General features: G+C 45.5%; 1 non-coding gene across 1 annotated transcript; it reads right to left on the minus strand.

The window, feature by feature from the left end:
• Positions 1-8664: 8664 nt before the first annotated feature.
• On the minus strand, positions 8665-8769 carry LOC138461569 (U6 spliceosomal RNA). Its single transcript, XR_011264188.1, has one exon. It is a non-coding gene; the product is annotated as a U6 spliceosomal RNA (small nuclear RNA).
• Between the last annotated feature and the right edge of the window lie 13983 nt (positions 8770-22752).

A 22752-nucleotide genomic window follows, 5' to 3' on the forward strand; every position in this document is an offset into this window, starting at 1 on the left:
TGCAATGGCATAATTCATCAAAGCAAGGTAACACATGTTACCTTGCTTTGATGATTTATTTGCATGCGTGAATGTGTGCATCATAAATTATGATGCATGCATCATTCACATGCTGCTGCAGCATGCAAAGTTGAGGGGCTGGGGCTGCCGCCAGGTCGGCGGCTGTCAACGTACCGCCACTCCAGGGTGCATGGTGCCACCTGGAGTTGCTGTACTGTTGTATTAGTGATAAATATGTATTAGTGATATTAGTGATAAACAACCAATTTTAGAGTAGAATAAGCATCCATTTCAGACTATGTATTTTGCCTTTCACAAGTTGCAGTAATAGCAGGTTTTTTTACTGCCATTGTCTCTGTTACGATCATCACAAGACATTCCATCTCGTTGTCCTCGGTCACTTGACAAAATCCTTTTGCCTAAAAGCTTCTGTACAGTGTACAAATATTTGACGTTAGCACATCAAGTGGCCATTGACGTCATTATGCTGCAATGAATGCTTTGTTGTAATGTGTCTATCTTTCCCATCTCATTGGCATGCTGTTCGGGGTGTTTCTTTGCAGGTATGAGGTACCGAGTGCTCAGAGTATGGGATGTCCTGTGAGTGCGCTGATTTCCCTATTTTGCCATTTATTCTGAAGCCTGAAAGTAGATGCATGCAGGCTTGACATGCGGCCAACTTTGCACCAGACCTGCAGATGAACTTAACTGGTCTGCTGTTAAATCTCAGTTACCTGTTTAATGGTATCCACTACAGAATAATTGCTCATTTTACTATAGCCGATATGATAGCTCAGTGGGTTGAGCGGTCGCTGCTGTGATGTGTGTGTGATCTGCAGGTTCGAATCCCAGCAAGGCCACCTCAGTCTTTAATACTTCTTAGGTCGATAAATGAGTAACAACACAGGTTGGGTGATATTGTATGCATATTTGTTCTATAAAAAAGAGCTTAAGCGTAAGTGCTATACAATAACATACTATCATTTGGCCTTGGATGTCTGCTTGCATTCACAGTTATTTGACATTATGGATCTATACACACAGATATTAATGATACATATGGTGATCTATTCTTGTATGAAATGTATATCACATTAGTGAAATCATAACCATATTTTTCGCAGTGTACTTAGGAACAATGCTATTTGATGTCACTTCCTGTTTTGTCAAGGGGTGCAATGTCGTGTTTCATCGCTTCCTGGAATGTCACTTTAGGGTGGGGTCAAATGACATCACATCCGGTGATGCCATCAGAGGTCAAGGGTAGGGAGGCGAGGGGTGGGCCACTTTTTTGAGGGGTGGGCCACTTTATTTTGGGTGTCCTGGCCTATTTCTTGTCCCAGTCTGACCTTGTCCGAGGATGCATGAGGGCCCTGGACACCAAACAAGCAACTGTGAGATTAGCAGAGGAGAGAGGGGGTGAAGGATGCGGTAAAGAGGAAAGTCTGGAGGAGCTTCTGGAATTTAAGAAAGTCCTGCTCAAGAGGAAGAGGGAGGGGTAGGATGTTCCAAAGAAGGGAGCCAGCTGAGGAAAGTGATCTACCACCTGCCCTCTGTTTAGCGAAACGCTTTACACACAAAGGGTTGGTGCCAGAGGAGCGCAGAGGTCTAGAGGCAGAATATTTAGTAAGAGAGAGTTGCAGATAGTGGGGTCCTCTGCCCCAGACAGCCTTGTGGATGATACAGTGGGATTTGAATTTAATCTGTTAAGCAACCGGGAGCCAGTGAGGACTTTTTAAGACAGGAGAGATGCTGTGCCTGGGCTTGAGGCCAAGGATAAATCTTGCTGCCCTATTCTGGATTAGCTGGAGGGGTCACGGAGTGGAAGAAGGTAGATTCAGGAGGAGGCTATTGCAATAGTGAAGCCTAGAGAAAACCAGGGGTCGGGTAACATTGAGGGGGAAGGTTAGAAAAGGTAGAATTCCTTTGAAACAGAAGAGCTTGAAGTGGGACTTCTTGCAATGTCCTGAGTGTGAGGGAGTAAGGGAGGAAGTGGAGAGAGGAGTCATAGATGACTCCACGGTTTCTGGCTTCAGAGGAAGGAGAAGGGGGAGAGCCCATGGAGGAAGGCCAGAGTGAAGGAAAGCAGTCGGGAGCAGGGGTCACAATGTGTAGGATCTCCGTTTTGTTGGCATTGAGGCAGAGATCATTGGAAGTGCACCAGGCCTGGATGGCAGATAGCAGTCAGGGATGATGGAAGGTGCAAGAGGGTCAGCGGGAAGTTTGAAGAAGAGTTGTGTGTTCTCTGCATAGCAGTGAAAGTTGGGGGAGAAGGAGGAGATGAGACCAGCTGAGTAAGGTAGATGTTAAAGAGCTTAGGCGAGAGGATAGAGCCCTGGGAGACACCCCAGGTGGAGGAGGAAGTCAGAGAGGAGAAGGTGCCCAGGATGATTTGGAAGGAGCGGTCAGTTAGGAAGGAGGTCAGCCAGTCCAGTGCCCACTCCACAAAACCAAGAGTGTCATGGAGCCTTTGTATGAGGATGCAGTGGTTGACCGTGTCAAAGGCAGAGGACAGATCCAGAAGGATGAGGACAGCTGGGGAGTTGGAATCCAGGGATGCGAGCAGTTCTTCACGGGTGTTCAGAAGAGCAATTTTCGTGCCTCTGGATGCTCAGAATCCATATTGATGGCTGTGGAGAGTACCTACAAGTTCAGTGTGAGAGTTGAGTTGGGGCAGTGCCAACTTCTCCAGCAGTTTCCCGAGGAAGGGGGTTATGGAGATATGGCAGTAGTTGGCTGGACAGGTAGGGCCTGCTGACGTTTTTTTAAGAAGGGGGTGCACAAGAGAGTGCTTGAGGGAGGAGGGGAAAGAACCAGTAGCAAAGCTGCAGTTGTAGAGATCAGCGAGTGCAGGGGCAAGAGAGCCAATGATGTCCTTGATGGTTCTGGATGAGCAAGGGGAAACCTGTTTGGAAGAGATCTTCATGGAGCTGAAAACTCTGGTGACCTCTTCCGGTGTGACATGTGCAAATGAGGAGAAGGAGGAAGGGGAGGGGGAGTGGCCAAGGGAGGCAAGGGGGTGAGGGATGGGTTGGGGGGTGAATAACAAGGCTGTTCAAGATGTCCTGAGTTTTGGTGGTGAAGTGAGTGGCCAGTGCGTTGCAGAGGGCCTGAGAAGGAATAGGGGAGAAGGAGACTGCGGAAGAGTTGGCTAGTTCCCTGTAGATTTTGACAAGTTCAGCCGCGTTTTTAGATGCGCCAGATAGCCATGTCTGAATGTGGTTCCTTTTCTTGGCACAGATAGAGAGTCTGTATTGCCTTTGGAGCTTGGCAGTTTGTCCGAGGGTGAGCCTGAAGTTTGGCACTTCCATTCAGCAGCTCTACACTTTCGATTCAGGGCTGCAAGTTCAGAGTCGTATCAGGTTTTGCGCTTAGAAGGTGATCCTCATGACTGGGGCAAGAATGTCAAGGATGCTGTTGATGGACAGGTGGAAGTTGCTGAGAACAGTGTTGGTGGTAGAGTCTGAGTTGGGGGCAAGGGGAGATAAAGGTGGAAGTGAAGGCAGCAGCTGACACTTATTTCATCGGGTGGATGTTCGTGAATGAGGTTGGCAGGGCTTTTGGAGGTGTGGACAAAGGGCCAAAGGGACCCAGGTGGGAGGAGAGAAGAGAGTGGCCTGACCAAGAAAGAGGGGTGACCAGAGGAGATGAGAGAGGGAGGTCGGAGTGGATGTGGGCATCCAGAGTGTGTCCCGCAGAGTGGGTTGAACCAGGAAGGACAATGGAGAGGGAAAGTGAGGTGCAGAGGTCAATGAAAAGAGTGGATGCTGTGCCGGGGAGTACAATTGGATGTTAAAGTCACCCAAGAGGAGCAGGTTGGAGGAGGAACAGAAATCAGCCCATTCAGAGAGGAACAGAGAGCGCTAGAGGCCGGTAAATGGTAGCAATGTTCAGGGTGGATGAGGGAGAGATTACCAACTTGCATACCAGGCTCACTAAGGAAGAGTAGAGTTCAATGGTTAAAATGGAAGAAGGAGCCCACTCAGGGCAGATTAAGGCAACCCCACCACCAGCACGATGAGGTCATGGCTTGGAAATGATCTTAAAGCATTATTGTCAATGCTGCTATCCTTTGGAATCAGTTTCCTAAGGAATTACGCTCAGAAACTGACCTATTGAGATTCAGGAAGGGGCTAAAGACTATTTTCTTTGATTAGTCTCTATTTTGTGTTAGGTTTATCTGCTTCTGGTTTTCCCACTATTGATAGGTTCTCTGTGCCCTGATGCCTGCGAGATTCAGCAACTTAGAAATCCAAATCAAATCAAACAAAATCAAAGCCGTCAGGCAGGAGGGAGTCAAAAGCAGTGACTGAGTTGACATTGAGCCATGTCTCAGTAAGAGCGAGAATGTCAAGGTAAGTGTCTTCAAGAAGGAGGCAGATGTCAGCAGAGTGTTTGATGGCTGAGTGGGCGATAAAGGTCGCCAGGTGGAGACGGTCTCTGCCTTTGAAGGTTTTCCGAGGTGGAGTACAGGGGTGTGGTACTTGAGTCGGGGGGGCCGGGGGAGTGCTAGGGGGAGAGGCAGGAGAAGGAAGAAGGTTAATGAGGGATGGCAGGATCCGGTCATTGAGATGGAGTTTGGCCTGAAGACCCTGAACCAGGATAGTGCCAGTGTGGTAGACATTAATGATGCAGCGTGATGAGAAGAAGCTCACCAAGAGGACTTCCCACTTGGTGCCACCATTAATGGGCGAGGATGTGAAAGGGGAGAGAGTAGAGATGAGATGAGAAGTTCATAGGTCTGGAGAGGGGACAGAGAAGAGGATATCGGTGAAGATCTGTCTGGAAGATGCACTGACATAGGTGTCTGCGATGGGAAGGCCAGGACATGCAGCCAGGATATCATTTTGTGCTTTTTACATCCAGATTACATGACAGAGATGAGAGAAGGAAAAAGAAAGGGGATCGCACTGCACAGTCCTGGCCCTTACTCTGACGTAGCCTAGGAGTTACGGGGAAGGGGGGTACAAATACAAATGCGGAACAATAGGTGGGGTGTAGGATTCAATTTAAAAGCATCACAATTCCCAAAATGAATGCAAGATGTCAAGCACAATCACAATGCACAAAATGGATGCAAGATGTAAAGCACATCCACCTAGATTAGATTTCAAAAAAGGATCACAATGCAGTGCAAAACATGGATGCAAGATGTTAAGCACAATCACAATGCAGTGCACAAAATGGATGCAAGATATGAAGCACACCCACCAAGATTCGATTTTTAAAAGGATCACGATGTAGTGCACAAAATGGATGCAAGATGTAAAGCACACCCACCTAGATTCAATTTTTAAAAGGATCACGATACAGTGCACAAAATGGATGCAAGATGTAAAGCACACCCACCTAGATTCGCTTTTTAAAAGGATCACAATGCAGTGCACAAAATGAATGCAAGATGTTAAGCACAATCACAATGCGGAGCACACAGGGATGCAAGAGGAAAAGGAGAACTACAACTAGAATGAATTCTAGAACACAGAGTGCAGTGAAGTAAAGAGGTGGTCAAGAGAGAAAGGCAGAATAAGATTGGCACAGTTACGGTTCAAGGAGATAGCTGGAGGAGACAATAGGACAATTCAGCCATCACTCACTTTGCGCAGAAGGGGGGGCAAATAGTTACTGTTGGCTAGGGGGACACTCCCCTTCCCTGGTCCTATACTTTCCTTCAGGGTGATAAACCCCAATATGCCCTTCTGTAATTTGCTTGTTTGCTTCTGAAGTAAGAATGCTTGGAATTTAGTCAATACCAGTAGCTATTGACTGCATTGTGTATATGTAGATTGGCAGAGAGGAGGTCAATAATGACCCAATCTGTGTTATTGCAGCCTAGTTTAATAGTACTCAATTTATTGACATCAGAAGGGATAAAGGGCTGAATCATGCCCGCCAGTTTTCCTAGATCCTAGATCCTGCAGGCCAAGCACAGATGCAATGGGCTTGCGCTTAGCTCAGTGAGCTATCGTACCAGTATTAATTAGGACAGCTTCTCCACATCTTGGCATGCTATGCAGGCTTTAGTACAGAAGGTAAGTCAGGGTCACAAAATCTAAACTGACATAAATTCCAGCCCACCCTACTTAATTTGTTATTAAATGTGTGATCTGCTAAAATACAGGTGTTGCCACCCCCCAATATATTATTAATTTCAATGCATTTTTTCTTCTGCAAAATCTCTCTCTTGAAAGCGTCCAACTGTTGCCATGTATGCAAACAGTTTTGCGCCTTGTATCCTGTCATTTAGCATGTCTCTCTGCTGTTCAGGGCTGAGGTGTACTCTGACATGCAGTGTCTTTAGGGTCAGCCGTAGGATCCATTACTATTCACAGACCTTGTGGAGATGCTACAAGATAATGTGCACTTCTGACACTAATGAAAGGGTTTAGAATACCACAGAGAAACAGAATGTGTAAGAATATAAAACAAACTGAAGGAAAGGTAGCAACGTGTAATTCATAGAAGGTTGACCTTTCTGCAGGGCACTGCATTGCCATATGTAGTTGTATGGGGCACCTGTCAAGTAAAGCATTTTTCTTGGTGGCAGAAGTCAATTGCCAAGATGTCTCTAGGGGGAGTTGCAGTGCCTCAAGACAATTTGGATCCCTGCTCAGCTGTTACCTGTGCACTAGCAGAATGCATGTGCAAAGCTGCCCGGCTCCCACTCCTCCCTTCTATAGACCAAGCAATCGAGGAACTTATCCATAACTTGAGACCAGGGGATATTTACCAAGTCCCTTTAGTGCTTCCCCTCATTTTTGCACTAGGAAATAAAGAACACCAGACCATGTATTTCCTAAAAGCCACATTGGCGTATTCCACATGCAGGTGGTAGGAAGGGACAAGCGCAAACAGCAGCCTTTTAAATCGTCCATGTCGCACCATGACATTTGGACGTGCATCTTAATATCATCTTGGCCTCAATGTGGCCGGCAAGTCTTTGCTAAAGGTAAGGTCTGCAGACAAGTCACAAACCTTGAGGATGTCCCTGCTTTAAGATTCTCTGTATCCACAAGGCTCTCTTCAGAGATGGCGCAACCAGTTTATCGTCCTTCTTGTCCTCTGCTGACGGTGTGGATGCCTCCCAGAATCGATGTAATCACTTCTTCCTAAATGCTGAAAAGCATTCTCCAAAAACTGGAGGAGACAACAAAAAATAAAGTCACAGGAACTTTCTCCGTCAAGATGTCACGCTCATTTTCAATGTAGACCTCTTTTGTATTTCTTTTTGTACAATCAAGGCAATGTTCATTCCAACCCAATCGTTAGGGATTTGACAGAAAGGTGTGAGGTGCTGCAGGGCTGAAACCTCTCTCCAATACACATGAATGCTTGCATGTTCCCCCCCAGTCACGAGGATACAATTCCTAATCTAACCTATTTCATGTTTCTTGACACTCAATTCATCCTCAATCGAACAGCAGCCTCATAATTTCCAGGATCTAATTCAAACTCAACCGGAACAAACCCCAAATCCTCGCCTGCAGGAGCCTCTCTTGCATACTACAAATGCCCCAGCACTGGCCTTGAGCCTCTGATCACCCTTCCTCTGTTCAAGACTGAAAATTAGAAGTACTTATGGGACAGGAACCTCTCCTAGAGCATCATAAGTAATGGATTCTGCTTTTGCCTTCTGTACACATTTTGCTGTTTCACGACCCGCTTCTGCTCGCCCAAAGAGGACTTTCAATTGTCCTTATAGTTTTTTCTCTCCTGGACTATGCCATCAGATTACAGCTGTGATCTTCATCCTACTTTACAAGAATGCTCCAAGGGGCCAAAATGCAACCACCAAACGAATGCCCCCTTGGGCCTAAGAAACCACATCTCACCTGTTCTAAAAACCCACATTGGCCCCAAGTGGAGAGCCACGTTACATGTATATCCTTATGCATTACCTGCAGTGGTTCATGGGTTGGGCCACGGGTATTGACTTCTTCTAAGAGAAAATGAACATGTGCCTCCCTGTGTAGCAACCAGGATCCGAAAATGTCCTTATACTGGAGATACCATACTAAAAAAGAAAAAGGAAGGCTAGTCGCGCTGTTGCACTTCCAGATCTGGGCAATAAAAGCCTCAAAGATCTAGTAATGTATCCTCCTCTCACTGGCACATGTCTTCTGCCTTTGGGATCTACCCCTTTACTGCCCCCTTGCAGCTCATACCCTTAACACCCGCCAGTCTGGTAGCCCCATCTCTATCACTCTTGCATACCTTCTTCATACTTCTCTTACGCATTCTCCTACCACCCTGTACTCCTTCTGACATCACCTACGCTTTACCCAAACCACACAGCTAGACAATGTCATTGAAACAAACCCCAGTAAACCAACACACTACCAGCCCTACGTTACCTACACTCATCCTAATCCTTTCACACACACACATCTTCTTGCTATCGTCCTCACACTCAGCCATCCTCCCGCCTCTGGCCCCTACATAGGAGCTTGGAGAGTCAAAGTCAATGCTTCTGGGCTTCCAGAAGACCAATGCACCTCAAAGGCCAAAGCTACACCTAACCCACTAGATCACAACCTGTGCTGGATGAGAAATCAAGCAACCAATAGATAGTATAGAGAGGTAACAGGCCTAATGTCTGGCACTTACATCCACATCAAAATATTGAATATGTCCCAAACGGTCAGTGCTCTTATCATTCTTTTTCTTTTTCTTTTTTGTTTAACAAATTTGCGTGTCACCCTTGCGCAGGGGCCCTACTAATCTTCTCTGTATCATTCCAATGTTAGTATATGGGCTGCCAAAGAATTCTTTTATTATGAAGCTTAAGTTTGTTCTAGACTTTAACATCCTTTCAATGTATCCAATGGCGGGCATCCAACACTATCTTAAAGAACATTTCGGGAGTGGCCCCTTTGCAAGAATAATAGTCTTTAATCAGGAAACATCATAAGTATATATTTCACTTACCTTTTGAATGTGATTACATTAACAACTCGTTTTACATGTCTGCAATTGTGTCTAAACAAAGGTGCATTAAAAATGGTTTGCAACTGCACTCCCCACCTACTCCAGAAGAGATTTCTTCACTATACTTCTTCTTAACTACACGGACAAGAATGATACAGATTTAGTCCACCATTGATGGTGCTGTCGCTTATAAAGCCAGAGATCCCCATCTGGTCTGTCATTTCTGCCTCATACTAGCACCTCCCAATGTTGACCATGTAATACTGTTGAAGCTTACACTTTTTGTTACTACCTTTAATTCTGTGCATACTATTGTCCTCCATTAGCTCAAGTGCAGTAGGCCTTCTTTCATGTTGTTAAGTAATTCTTGTATTACTAGATCCCCGCATCAGCCCCCAAGCAAGGCGCCATCTTAACCTGACAGTAAATGATAACAATAAAGATATTTGGTTCATTTTATTAACCTATCACACTTCTCTGCTCTTCTCCAGGAGATGATGTGAATCTTTTGATTCCACTGATGGCTTTCCCTGAGAACCGAACGAAGAATAGTTCTGATGGAAGTATGGTGGAGAAAAAGGCACCAGGTGGGGAGTTGGACTGGTCTCCTGCATGCAGCATCTCCTGATGTCTGGTCCCCTCAAGTAAATGATGGCAGTGTACTCTGAAATATAAAGAGAAACTTTAATGTCTTTACCCAATGTACCCCCCAATCCAAAGAATGTCCCCATGTTGACCAATTGATTTCTTGGTAGGTGAAGGAGGGCAAGTTTGAAGGGACACTGGGCGATCAGGCAGTGACTGCAGTTGGGGTCATTGCACACTTCTCATGTTCTCCTGTCTTGAAACATTTGGGCCACACTGGGGTGTGGCTAAGGCGATGACCAGAGTTCTTGTGTATCGATCCAGAACTCCTCTCCACTTAGTAGCGAATTCTCTGTGTGACGTGTGACGGTGTGGCAGAACATACAAGACACTAGTATGTGAGTTCAACACAAGGATGGGTTGAGAGGACTCCAACAGAGGCTAGAGGTTTTTGCTAAACCTAGAAGGGACAGCTTCAACTAACAGTGTCAGGACAAGGATAGAACAAATGTCCTACTTCACTAATTTGAGATCCAGGGTTATAGTACCCAGCATGCTTCTTGTCTCACTCACAGTGCAAGGATATAGTGCTGAGCAAGCATTTCTGCTCTCTAGACTTCTCTTGGCTCCAGTTCTCGCCCTCCAGTGCCATGAGTAGCCTTCCCAGGCAATTAGGTATAACACAAGTCTACCTGCAGGACTTTATTTCTTACCCTTGCCTTAAGGAGCACTCTACACACATGAATGTTGATGTCCTCTGCCCAGTGAGGTATCTTGGCCTGCATACTCGTGAAACTGTATTCCATTCCCGGACCCATTGCTTCCGGGCAATACTGGTCAGTTACCTCTTTCCATGTGCATGTTGATGGCTGCTTCACAAGCTGCACACTTGTTTGAATGCACTGGCTGAACAGTGCATCACTTCACTTGGGTAGCGCTGCTGCCCACGATGGGGTTGTTGGGCCATGTGTAGCTCTAGCTCTGCTCTGGGTGGCCAAGGGGGAATGTGACAGTGTCGCTCTGGGTGTATGGTTTCTCAGTGAGTATGAGGCATGGGGTGATCCTCTACTGGTAATCTCTTCTGCATCATCCTTTTAGAGTAGGATGAGGAACGGAGATAGACTTTGTGGGACCTCCTTGTAGCATCTTCGGGAAGCTCTTTGCAACGATTGCAGGCTTTCACCACCACCAGACCTTTCCTTGCCTCTCCAACTGTCTTGCTCCATGTGATTTTGTCACTAACCCCCTTTTCAACTGGCCCCTCCTATATTCCTCATTGTGGGACAGGCGATGCTTGCTTAAGAAGTCTATGTTGAATTATGATTAGAGGCTTAAAAACTGCCCCAGTTTTCAAGGTTTGCTACCTTTGTTACTTGCTGACCAAGCCGGCGAGTAATGTTTTGTAATGCAGCAGAATCATTTCCCAGTCGGGCCTTAGAGACCCATTTGGTGGCCAAACCCTCTAACTCAATAACTGAGTAATGTCTTTCTATGGGGAACAGCTTGCGACTGATACAGAGGATGGGCTGTTCCACCACTTGTCATTCCTGCAATCGTAAGGCCCCCAATCTAGTTGTTGAAGCATCCGTTTGCAAATGAAAGGGCTATTAGCATCCTGTCAGAAGTTGCTAGTTAATCAGGATGGCCATAATAGGGGTGAAATCTCACATACAAGTCTGTGTTATAACCTGCGACCAGCGTGTTCCCCAAAAGCAGCCATGTCCCTGCACGCTGGCGCATTTCCACACCACTCGCTGCCAGCCCCCGACCCTGCACTTACCTCTCAGTTGGCCACCTCCTCTTCTGGTTCTGGACTCACTACTATGTAATCAACTATACATCGCTTCTTGTTGAATAGACTCCTATAAAAATACTTAAGTCTTCAGTTGGAGGCAGAGACTTCCTGATGCCGAGCTGAGCCGTTAGGGGAGGAGATGCACAGAGCGGATGCTGCTGCTGGAGCTGGGAACAAAGGCAGCCTGGAGGCTGCACCACAGGGAGGACGTGGTGGACCAGGAGCCCACAAAACACTGCCAAATCCAAGAACGCTGCGGACGAAAGCTCTTCAGCTCCTGTACCAGTATTCATAGAAGGGGAGAGAACCCAGAGCACAGGCGAGGCCCTGAGAAGGCTGCAGCAATAGGAGGCACTAACATGGCTGGCAAGGACGAACGCTGTGGATATCATAACCACAACCTCCCTGGTGGAAGCTCCGCGAGAGAACAGGTACGAGCTCCACACAGGAAAAGGGAACACGGGCGGTTGAACACTGCGAGGAAGCTGAATCCCCAAGTCATTCACCATTTAGTGACCCCGTGAACAATCTGAGCAAGGACCAAAGTGATAAGGAAATGGCTAAGAACACTGAAAGCCAAGGGAACCATACTGAAAACTCTCATAAGGAGGAAGGGATGCAAACCCCACAGGAGATAGACAAGAGAAGCTCAGGGGTAGGAGAGTCCATGAATAGCCACATAAGGGCTGAGGTGTCCCGAGGGATACAAGGACTGATACCAATACTGAAGGCCACGAGAGCGATGCAGAGGAACTGAAAAGTGTACTGCCCATGCTACCCGGGAGGGTTGAGGTTCGAGTGAGTGAGTTGGGCTTTAAGATACAACATTGTTGGAGGGGAAGAGGTTGAGTACCCATTTGGATCCAAGCAATGAAACCTCTTTTGGAACTGAGTTAGTCTTTTTGAAAACTTGAAAACCTTTCTTGAACTAAGTAACTTTGTAACCAGAGAAATTGAGACAGAATTCGATTTTGAACTTTACAGACTTGTATTTTGAACATTATGATTTCTTCTTTTGAAAGACACTGTTGTGACACAAGCCAGGAACCGTGTCGTGAGACAAGCATTTCATTTTGAATATTGTCTGCAGAAGAGGGGGTATTGGTGTACCGAGCAGGGGTGAGGGGTGGAGGGGCAGCTTTCCCCTTCACAGTAGCTCTTTTATGGCCAGACCGGGACTTTTGACAGTGAGACACCTCACCCATTCAGAACAGGAAAGGTGTCCCGTAAGCAGGACAATGAGAGTGCCTAGCACAGTGTTCCTGCTCAGCACCCTCATTGTCCTGGCTCAGAGCATTACGACTAGAGCCATTAGACATTGATGGGAGGGATGGGAGACTGTTAGCATGGACGTTTGTCCCTTAAGAAATGTGAATGGGGTGATCAGAAGTGAGAAGAGTGCATAATGATGCATGCTTTATGAAATAATTACTATGGCTTTAAAACCCAAGGGGTATTTGTTAGGCTCACATTAATTGGCATGATGCTATTGTGACTTTGCATGCAGGATGGGGAGAATAAAACTAAAGACATGCTCTTATTGCTCATCATATTTCTATGACGATGTATATGGTGTATAGTTAGTTTATTATGAAAGGCTAGTTTATTATGCAATGTGGTTTGCTTCCATGGCATTACTATAAATAAAGTATTATTTAAGCACATGAAATGCAAAGCAAAACCTTAGTAAATATCTTTATCAACTAAATCTGGAAAGATGTGTTCAGTTGCTTAGATTGTCCACATCCCGGTTTCACCATTTAACCGAAGTTTGTGTCCTGGGCAAATAATTTAATCGCACTGTGGTTTATCTGCAGCTCTGTAAGTGATTCATTTCATAGCTTATGTTAATACATCATATTGTTATTAAAAAAAAGACTGACTATAGAGTGCCTCCATTTATAATATTAGCGCAATTTAAGTATTTTGCACCATAACATTATTTGCCCCTTATTCTAAACCACTTCCAAGGTGCCTCCAAGTATCACCGACAGATGATGCTCCTTGCCATGTCCTTTTCTGTGAAGTCACTTCTGTTGGTGCAATCCATATGCAAATTTGGAGGTTTGCATGTATTTTGCCGCACTGAGCCTTGCCAGAGCTCTAATAGATCAGTTTCCTGCTTCGCTAATGGCCCTGCAGTTTTCTTTTTTTTATGTGTATGTGTTAAATGCCATCTGCCAATAATGTTACCATAAAGGTTGATTGGGGTGGGATGTGGGGGTGCGGATGAGACCATATGGAATTGCACACACTGCATTTGGGAGAAAGGTAGCCAAAACATTTTCGTGCCTTACTCCTCCCCACAGATGCAATGCTGGATACTCCCCTGAGAAGGGGCCAAGTAGGTGGTGTTTGACGACCTCTAGTGTGTAAAAGTTTCTTCCAAACTGAAGAACACTTAAGAGAATTATTTTTTTTTAAACCACTTCTCTAGTTTTTTTGGTTCCTTTTCATCGAGTGGTAGGTCCAGTTAGTTGGACGGTTAAGATGGAGGACTGTTTTTTAGTTATTTTATATCCTAACAAGAACCTTAGTTTTTAGTTGTTAAGAAGGGAAACACCTTTTAGCAATAAGGCTAGTGGGGCATTTTTCTTTTAATTTGAATAAAGACCTTTCATTGAATCATGTCCTCTGGTCCAAGTCATTCTTCTGGTTTGCCACACCGCCCAGTCCCAAAAATGCCTTTGACTCCAATTTGGTAGGTGAAGGGGGATTCGTTGGAAGGTTTCTACTTTTTCTACCTGGGGATGAACCTGTCAGTTCCCAGCAGAGAATCCTACATATATATTACTCAGTACTGGCCTTTGTGGCATTTGATAGGGTTGGCTGTTAAGCCATCTCTCCGTAAGGTGGGACAGATACAGTATAAAGAAATATAAATGTGTTCTTCCCATGACCGTCTGTGTATTATAATATAATTGATGTAGGCACCAGGGACATCCTTATGACGGCTTAGCATGGAATCCACGTTTCTCTGGAAGGTGGCAGAAGCCCTGTGTGGCCCAAAGGGAAACACTGTAAACTGGAATAACCCTTTGGGGTGGAAAAGTGTTTTGTATTTATTTTTGGGGGCAAGATGGACCTGAAAATACCCTTTAGATTAATCCAGGGTTGACATGAGGGAATAGGAGCTGATCTTCGCAATGAATCCACCCGAGCACAAGGTAATTATGGAATTGTGTTTATTCACTTGCCTCAAATCGACAAATAACTGTCAACTTCCATCAGGCTTTTCTCCCTTTGACATAGGATATGCATTGAATTGGGAGAGTTACTTAACTTTCCTGAAGTCGATACAAAACCGTCAACTTCAATCAGGCGTTCATACAAGCATACTCAGAGTTGACCATTGGTTTTGTGATCTTTCGATGATCTCTTGCTGTATGATCTGTCACAGCTTTCAGGTAGCCAATTGGGTCTGAAGAGGATGACTTTCTATGGGGAGGATTAATGTGGTAAAAAAATACCCTGTGCCTGGGTCCCTCAGAGAAGGGCTACAGGAAATGCTGTAAATCCCTCTTCTAGGGTTAGACCACGTTTTTAGGTATTAAGGTGGTATCAGTACTAGGAGGGGCACAGGTGTTTTCTTCCATCCAAGCAGGAGCAATGGGATTTGGGTTGCTATTCTGGCTCTGTGATTTCGCCCAATTAATGTGCTAAACCTCATCTTTCCTCTGCTGGTCAGGTTGTTGCAATTTACATGGCAAATCTCCCAGGACCTTTGTGATGATATATGGCACGTGCGATTGGGCGAGGAGACTTTATTGGTTATTGGAAGTAACACCATCACCTGGTCTCCAACTTTAAACGTGCTCAATCTGGCATTTTGTTCATGTAACATTTTCAATTTTTCTTGGGCCTGAATCATTTTCTGACATACTAGATCTTTGGCCAATGTCATTCAATCCCTTGTTTTTTGCACAAATTGGGCAAGCTTGAAACCCTGGTCTTCTTGCTTTTCCCATCCTTCTTTCAGCAGGTCTGTTCTATCTCTTGGTTCTCAGCTAAGATGAGTTTGAAGAGGGTAAAACCACTGGAAGCTTCGGGGGTCTTGTACACAGTAGATAAGGGCCATGATAGTAATTTCGATCCTTATCTAGCTGGTTTTTTAACAGATGCTTTTAAGTCTGATTAAATCCTTCAACTAATATGTTTGCTCTGTGTCCATAGATTGACATCGGTAAGGTCATAAAACAAAGCAGAGTCTCAATTTCATTCAAAGGTTTAGACATGAAGCTATACTCTTTTTGGAACCCCTGTGTTGTATTGGCATATAGATGGAAGACCTCGAGATAGCGGGAGACCTATTCCACTAAACCTAAGATGTACTTAGCATTTGGGGGTTCCAGAGGTCAAGCTCTGTCTCTTCCCATCTAGAGGTATGTGATGCCTATAATTATATGGGGTCGGAGAGGTGCCTCTGGCATGTCTGTGGGTTGGGAGGGGGGTCTTTTGGCAGACCTGACAGCTAGAACAGCTTTCTTGCAGCTGATGATATATGCTTGGACAAAAAAGAGTGACAGTATTTGTTCCTGGCTCTTTGCTAGAACTAGTCCAGCATTTAGGTGTGAATTCTTCATTTGTATTTCTTTATTTCTATTTGTGCTACTTTGAAGATCAGGGGCGTGAATTTCAATCAATTTCAATCAGAAATGAGTTACAATAACACATTTACAGATGTCACAGTCAGAGGCATTACAGTGCCTACAGCATAACGGTGAGAACAAGTGGGGAGCCAGTTTATGAGCGTGTGAATAAAGTTGGACATAGACCAGGGACCAAACAAATATGAGAAACATGTGATTTACAAATATAACATTGACCTAGCAGGCAAAGTGCTTCAAACTAAAGAGGCGTACTGTACAGATATAAAGAATTGCATTATTAAATCATTACTCGACAATGGAGAGAGTGGTGTGGTAAGCTAGGGAGGATGGGCGAGGGGGTAGAGGGGTCTCCCTCTTTTGCAAGTAAGTTAAGTTTAAACCAACCTCTGAAGAGATCCACGGTTTGGCTGACTTGGATTGTGATGGGCAGTTGCAATGAGGGCAGGGTGTGGGGGGGCAAGTAGATAGAAAGAGTGGAAGCAAGTTGCGGCACAGGCGGGTCATGGGACACTGAGGTTGAGCACAGAGAAGCGGACAGCACAAGTTGGTGAATAGCCAGTGATGGTCAGGCAAGTACTGATAGCTTTGTAGGCTATGAGAATGCACTTGAAAAGGGAGCGGTTGTGCAAGCAGAGCATGTTGTCGGTAGGCCGAGGTGGTGTGGACTTAGGTAGAGAGTGTGGGTAGGAACATTGAGAACTTTATCTAGAGGGAGGAAGGAGTAGACAGGAATGCAAAGAATGGGCCAGAGCAGTAGTGAGTTTGCTGAATACGAGGGTGGAGATTTGAGTTATCGTAGAGAGTGTGGTTGGTAAGAAATGGACGCATTTCCTCAATGTAGAGAGGCTTAATGGAAGCAGTAGAGTCAGTGGTAGCGATGAGTTGCTGCAGTGGAATGTTGTTATCAAAGAGGATCCCATGGTTGTGAGACTTGAGCGAGGGAACAAGAAGGACAGGGAGGAAGGCGAGAGGTGTGGGGATGGTAGGGATGGCGTTTGAAGCTGGGAGAAAGATGACTTCCATTTTTCAAGAGTTCAGCATGAGACAGCAGAGACATTTCTAAGGCATTTGGCTGAAAGGGTTTGGGAAATTCCCATACGTCCCATGTGTCGTCCCATACACGTTTACATTATTCTCTCCTGTTTAAAGCAACCTTCTCTCTGTGAAATAAGCCCCCCTTTTTCTGACCCCCTCTCACCTTCTCATAAATAACCTCCTCAAATGCACTTTTTATGCTGGGTCGTTCAGTTGAGCTGCAGCGAAGTGTGTGATTTTGACTAAACCCTCTGCGATTAGGGAAATCAGGACTTGGTAGGGGACTTAATCAGTGGACCCAAAACCCTGATCACCCCTTTTTGTACAGAATAGTCTTGGAGCGTCTTCAACTTCTGGGGTTAAGACCTTCTAACAAATCAACTGTGCAAGGCCCCTCATTGATGAACAGGATAGGGTTGCAATTCACTGTTCATGAGCAAGACATTGACATCTCCTCTGTAATCCCAAACCACTACCACTGCCCCATTATCTGTGTTTTACGGCCACACACGTTATGAGGATAGGTACTTCTATTAGGAGGCTAGTTTCTAAATCCATGACCTCTGTGTAGCTCATAATGCTGCTTCTGTATACTCTAGGCCTTCAGAGTCTCCCTTCCATCCTCAATTGTATTGCCCATGTGATTTGGTCATATCCGCCATTGAGGTGCTCTTTAATGCTACCTTAAGATTCTTTACCTTTATCTTTTACCGATGGCCCTCAACTATTCTTTGAAGCCCTATTTGCTTGGGCAACAATGGGGCTTGCTGCTTTGACCAAAGTAACTCTGTCTTCAACTAAAACATGTTTGTCCTTACAACATGTCTCTTTGTCATGCTTAGGAATGCCTTTTTGGCATGAACTGAAATGTATCTGGGGCTGACCCCGATTATCGACTGCTTACAAATAAACGTTGCAGTTGCTTCTGCCTGGTTCTGTGGTAGGTTCCAGACACTGTTCAGACTAAAAGAAAGTCCAGGGGTGGCTCAGGTGGATTCCTCAGACTTGTTCTCAGAAGCTTGGAACCAGGTAAGTACCAATACAGAGTTCAAAACACTAAACAAGGACCCTAAAACAAAATGGATGCCCAAAACACCTGCAGGATACAAAATGGAGCCCCAGTAATGTAGTCTGGTTGGCCAGTTCTTGAGTTCCGTGAACAGCTTGGGGAGCTTGTCCCTACATGTCCTTTCCCTGTGTTGGGACTAGTCCTATGATGGGTAGAGATGCAGGTACGGGGACAGTGACCTATAGAAGCAAGTGAGACCAAGGTGCGAAAGCCATTGGAGGTGGTCGCTATGGTCTGGGCTCTGTGGGGGGCCATTAGAGGTGGTGTATATATTCTGGGCTCTGTGCTGGGGGTCCACTATGGGTGATGTGGCCATTACAGTACCCTAATATGTTTGAAAAAGAGTTTACTATGACATATTTTTTTATTGGTCATGTATAAGGTGGTATCTGCGAGAACAGTCACTTTGCAGCGCCCCAACGTGAGTGTCTCAGAACTTGTTAATCTTGGAACCCTTTTAGGAGATTATTTGATGATTTTGCCTTCAAGTGGTAAGGACCTGAATCTCAATAAACCAAGTGTACAAGACAAACAAACTTGACGATAATACCGACCCTCCCATGTCCAACATGGGTCCTTCCTCACCTCTATCTCTCTCTCCACCTGTGGTGTTGCCCAAGGATTTAACCTTTCTCCCTGGTTGTTCAACCAATACCTGGCACCTCTCACCCACCACAGTGCTGCTCTCTGCTCCAACTTCCAGTGCCATGTGGATGAAACCCAGCTCGCTTTGAGGCTCCCCTCTGCCGCCTCCCACGTCTCTCATCCCTGATTGTCTGTCTGCTATCTAGGAGTGTTGCGCCGCCAATAATCTCTGCCTGAATGCCAGTAAGACGGAGATCCTCCTCATCGGCAAACCTGCAACCCCCTTCCCCGCCACTCTCTGGCCGGCCTCTCTTGGCCCTCTTCCTGCTCCCGCCTGTGAGGCTAAGAACCTCAGGGTTAGCTTCGACTCCACACTCTCCTTCTCTCCTCACATTTCTGACATCTCTAAGAAGTCAAACTACCAACTGCTCCTCCTCAGAGGTATTCTTCCTTTCCTCTCCTTCCCCCAGAAGCTCACTGTCTCCAGAGCTCTGGTTCCCTCTAGGCTTGACTATTGTAACAGCCTCTTTTTAAATCTTCCCGCCTTCACTCTCCGTCCTCTGCAACTCATCCAGAACAGGACTGATAGCCCAGGGATCGTATCTTTCCAGCACTGAAATCTCTCTGTTGGCTCCCAGTGGCTGCAAGGATCAAGTTCAAGTCCCTTTGCATTGTCCGCAAGGCCTTCTGGGGCCTGGGACTAAAATATCTAGCTTTCTCTTCGGAAGTATCTTCCTACGGTTATAGGTTATACTACCGAATCAAAAGGGTCGAATGACAAAAGGGTCAAGTCAACTCGACCGAAAGAAAGGATTGAACATTTCATTTTGGGGGGGGGGTCCCCCACCAAACCCCTGTTTTTGGTGTAAAAACACCCTTTTAAAACTAAACTAGAGCAAAAAAAAAAAAAGATACATTTTACAAAAAAATTTGATCCTTTTGTTTTCGGTCGAATGCACTCTCACCTTTGGCATTCAATCCTTTTGTTTTCGAAACTTTAAGTGGACACCTCTTCCTACTCAAGCTCTTCCCTCCTCCACCTCCAACTCCTTGAGGGTCAGTAGTTTTTCCAAGCAACGAGTTTGGGGCAGATCTCTCTCTTCGGATGGCGTCTCCCTCTGGAACAGGCTCCCTGCATCTCTGAAACTTGAGCAGAACCATCTCCGGTTGTGGAAGCAGCCCAAGACTTTCCTCTTTGCTTCTGCCTTCTCTCTTCCTCTTCCCTGCTGATCTCCTGTCTGACACTGCAATGGTTACCTGGCTACCCATTGTACCACGGACCCAGGTCCCTGCCCTCCCACCTTCTGGCCACACTTCTTGTTTTTTTTATTGATGACTTGAACCTATGTCTTGCGCTTGTCACTCCTCCCCTTTCACTCTTTCCCTTTCCTTTTCCCTGCACTTGCACGATCTCAATGTCATCTGGCCTAGTAAGATTGTTGTCTTGTCCTCCCTTTGTTCATCTCCCTTGCCTCGTCGCACCTTGATACACTGGTGTATGGGCGCGCTATAAATGTCATATCATATCATATCATATCATGAATGTAGGCCTAGATACAGGTTATTTCAGTTTTCTAGCCTCGACAAAACCATGGTTCACGTCACTTCCACTTTATGCAACATGTTGAGGAGAGGAAGTATGTGCATGAGCATATGTAATTGAGTGTTATTTTCTTGTTAGGTCTTTTTTTTGTTTACATTTTTTTTTGATGTGGCACAGTCAATACAAACATGACTTTTCACATAACATCAGAGAATATTATACAAACAATAAACGTAAAAACACTTCCTGAGTAATGTCTCGTCCTAACCAGTCATACGCCATTCGCTGATGCAGGATTTTGAAAATAACCCTAGTTCATTCAGAAAATTCACTACATTCTATGCATTGCTGGGTGGCTGTTTCCTCATGAAACTTCACTAAGCAAAGCAATGTAGCTAGGGGCCGCTAGTTTGCTTAGATGGATGGGTCATCAGATGGTTTCTTCAGGAGAGGAGAGATCCTGGTATTTTTCAAGTACCATCTCTAAAGGAGCAGTTAGCAACATCAACTAGTGAAAGAGCCAGGGTGTCAGTATTGGCTTTGATGATTGATGGGTGCTGAAAATGGTAGGACTCGTTTAGATGAGGCCCTTGTTTTGTTTTGCAGTTTATCTTCATAATTCCAGCCAGCATGGCTTCCCTGAAGGAGGAGAGCAGTCTCATAACTGTAGGCTCATGGGGCGAGGGTTAGAGGATCTTAGATAGCCCCCAATGCTGGACTGTATAAACTTGCTTTTGTTTTGAAAGTAGGTGCTAAAATTTTCTTCTAAATCTTGTGAGCCAATTTCTGCAAGCCTAGTTTTCCTTGCAAACGTGGAAGACTTTTGTGGTGTTGGTGGCTTAAACAATATGGTAATAAAACAAGGCCTTTTTTGTTTAATGGAAGCATAGTACACTTTCTGATGTCTGGGACCTTTGACCTCGGGATTAAAGTTGTCCTCCATCAGAGCATTAGTGCTCTGTTCTTCCTTTTTAGAAGACATTGGTAATCGCTTCTTCTTTTACCGGAACACTAGCGCCAACAGGTCTGGAGTCCTGGTAAATTCATTTTGGAGGTTTGCAAGTGTAATCTCAGGGGGTCCTCTTGGGGGAGGGGGGTTCTGTAAAATGAACACCTGTGACTCTTTTCATGGGGCGTATTTACTGCCTGGGCACGGAGGTGCAGGAATCAATGTATCTGTTCTGTGCAACCTTGCTTGGGGGGGGGGGCGATCTGACATGGGAGGGGGCTTGAGTTGAAGGTTGTGGAGGGGACAGGTTGGAGGCGAGGAAAGCATTGAGAATGTGACCCCCTATATGTGTAGGAGTGGAAGGCCATATTTTTAGTGACAAGGAGTTGCAGAAAGGGGGTGAGTTTGTTATTCAAGTCTAAAAAAATAGAAATCCTATTTGTGATGGAGCGAAGACTGGAAATATATTCTGCCCGTTTTATGAAGAATAAAGTGGAGTCACTTGGTGGTCTGTAGATCACTACAGCAATGATCCTTTCACTGGCTGGTAAAGGCCTGTGGCATAAATCGCGAGGACTTTAACACCGAACCCCAGTGCCGTTTCAGGCAAGCGAGGCCCATGGAATAGGTTGTTGTTGCTATTAGCAACCGAGGTTTTGATCAGGGAAGCTAAGAGCAATGACTTTGTATGACATAGAAGGCCTTGGCAAGCGCGCGACTCATTGTTCCCTACAAAGAAAAACTCATCACCTAAGATGGCTACCATGGAAATGGAAGGAAGAGCTCAGTGTAGAGACCCTCTTTCATTATCATGGCGGCCAGACGGGAGGCGAGGTGAAGCACGCTGTGGCACGATGCAGTGGTAACACATTATGGAGAGGTTAGTGTGGGCCGGGAGGCTGAGGGCAGGGGGACTAGAGCAGATGGACGAAGCAGAGGGTAGAGGGAGGAAAGATGGTGGGTGAATACGTGCAGCAAGCAGTTTGCTACAGAGTCAGGTTTTGACTGCTAAGTTGAGTCCGGATTTGTTTGCGTACTGGCCAAGGGTGGTAATACAACATTAATACAGGTATTAACAATGACCATGCATTCCCATGCCTTTTAAAAGAAGCAGTAATATTAGTAACACTCTTGGTAGTAGACACATAGGATGAGGGCCACCCCACTACTTGGTTTACTTGGTCTTTCTCTTACCTGGATTTTGTATCCAGCGTGCAATAGTGTGTCGATTAAGGTGCTAGAGTTGTATGTAAATGCAACTCTGTTATGCCCAAGAAGTCTATGTCAAGTTCTTCCAAGAGATTGTGACTTTTGGTTGTGTTTTTTATTTGCAGATTTGGCATTCAAAGGTGCAATGTTCAGAAAACCACTGGGTTTGATGAGTTTCTTCTGTATGAGAACAATTCTGAAGAGTGAGGAGGGTGCCACCTCTGCAGGTTTCCATTGTCTACACAGATGTGGTGCAGCCAAGTGTGGGGAATGGGGCAAGCCCAGGTGGGGTTGAGGTGAATGTGACACTGGTTATCTCTGGATTTTCAAGCGACTGAGTAGAAGGGGGATGGTAGGAGTCACATGCATTAATGTTTGTATTGTTTCCTTAAAACAGTCTAATAGGGTCATGTGTCACAGGGGACATTCCATCTCATCCCATAA

The sequence above is a fragment of the Ambystoma mexicanum genome, chromosome 1p (genome assembly GCF_040938575.1).
Source record: "Ambystoma mexicanum isolate Mex_15411 chromosome 1p, UKY_AmexF1_1, whole genome shotgun sequence".
NCBI lineage: Eukaryota > Metazoa > Chordata > Amphibia > Caudata > Ambystomatidae > Ambystoma > Ambystoma mexicanum.